The sequence below is a fragment of the Acinonyx jubatus genome, chromosome A1, assembly GCF_027475565.1.
Source record: "Acinonyx jubatus isolate Ajub_Pintada_27869175 chromosome A1, VMU_Ajub_asm_v1.0, whole genome shotgun sequence".
In the NCBI taxonomy this organism is placed as follows: domain Eukaryota; kingdom Metazoa; phylum Chordata; class Mammalia; order Carnivora; family Felidae; genus Acinonyx; species Acinonyx jubatus.
This window is the reverse complement of record NC_069380.1, coordinates 30932998-30934722: the sequence shown is the minus strand read 5'-3', so window position 1 is coordinate 30934722 and position 1725 is coordinate 30932998. Positions and strand designations below refer to the sequence as shown.

General features: G+C 37.3%; 1 non-coding gene across 1 annotated transcript; it reads left to right on the top strand.

The window, feature by feature from the left end:
* The first annotated feature begins 301 nt into the window (after positions 1 to 301).
* On the top strand, positions 302 to 405 carry LOC113601209 (U6 spliceosomal RNA). Its single transcript, XR_003422359.1, has one exon. It is a non-coding gene; the product is annotated as a U6 spliceosomal RNA (small nuclear RNA).
* Positions 406 to 1725: the final 1320 nt, after the last annotated feature.

The window sequence follows — 1725 nt, the reverse complement described above, 5'->3', positions numbered from 1 at the left end:
TTTACCTCAGTACTCATGTGGAACAAAACAATGTGAATATCTAGACTGGTGAATTTAGTCTGTAATGGTATTCTTCCCTGGAGACAAAGGAACTAATACAACGTCTTCTTTGTAAATTATGTGCAAGCTTGTCTGTGGTAGAATTAAAAGCGGGCCTAGAGTTAAGAGTACATTTTAAACGTTCTCCCAATAAATAAATCAGGAAATAAATAAATAAATGGTAACTAAGTGAGGTGATAGATAGGCCAATTAGTGTTAGTGTGGTAATCATTGCAGATGCGTATGTATGTCAGAATATCAGGTGCTTACTTGGGCAGCCCAGGTACTGGGGTTGGAGAACTACAGAGATTAGTGTGGCCCCTGCGCAAGGATGACATGCAAATGTGTGAGGCGTTCCCTAGTTAAGCAGTAAGGCATCATGCTGTGTGTCTTAAATATATACAATTGAGTTTTATTTGCCAATTATACCTCATAAAACTGGGGAAAGAAAGCTGAATGTAGAACTTCTTGCAAGCAATCCAGGCCTTAAAAAAATATCTAGGTTAGCTTTTTTAAAAAGCTATGAGCTTTTTTAAAAAGGGTGAGGAAATCTTACTGGCTTAATTATTATTGAAAAACAGTGATTACAGTTTGTTGAAAAACAGTTGAGTAAATTAATGGAACCATGGCTCTTTGATTTTGACAATGAATAAGGGAAAGGTAAGAAAAAGAGTATTAAGGGCTCTTGGGTGGCTCCGAGGGTTGTGTCAGACTCTTTATTTCAGCTCAGGAGACTCTTTATCTCTGGTGAGATTGAGCCCCTCATTGGGCTCTGTGCTCGGTATGGAGCGGGTTTGGGATTCTCTGTCTCCTTCTGCCCCTCCCCCATGTGTGCACACATGCACGCGCACGCGCTCTCTCTCTCAAAGGACAAAAAAAAAGAGTGCTAAAGAGTAGTTGAAAAACAGATGATTTTCCAAAAATGTCCATTTATAGTGCTGTATATTGGTCAATCCAAGTGTTGTAAGTCTTACCTTGGGATTAATCTAAGGTTCTGTTCATACTCCAGTTGAATATTTGGAAGGGTACATGCAAATGTTTGCAGAATGTTAAGTGGTTGGAAATGTTCAGAAGGAAAATATTTGTCCTAGAAGAGGGAAAGAAATCCATGTTATATCGTTGAAATAGAATATGTGCAGTCAGGAAAATCAGGGGAATAAACCTTGGTTTCCAATGAAATGGAAAACCTACAGATGAGAAAATTTCAGAATTATAAGGAATGAGACAGTCTAAGAATCTAGTAAGAGTTTATCCAGAGTTAAAATCTCAGTAAAGGCTGAAACTATACTTGTCCATTCCCCGTTGCTTCAGCAATAAGCCCCCCCTTCATGGTACTAGAACAACCAATGTGCAATGTAAAAAAAAAAAAAAGGCCTTAATTACAGGAGTGCTCATTTCTCTTGGATAGCTTCACATTTAGGGAGAATTTAGGGGAAGAAATTGGGAGGATTTTTTGGTACAGAAAATAAATAATGCCATGAGGAAAAGAAATTAAATTTTTATATAAAAGATTTTAATATCATCTTATACACTAAAATGAATTTTGGGGTATGCTGTATATCCAGTGACTCCAGTCAGAATCTATGAAAGTATAAATAATGTGCTTGTGTGTCCACATTATAATCATTTGTTGTTCATACTTCATCATCGTCAGAAGACTTCTTTGGATTTGGAAAAGGTGGCAGC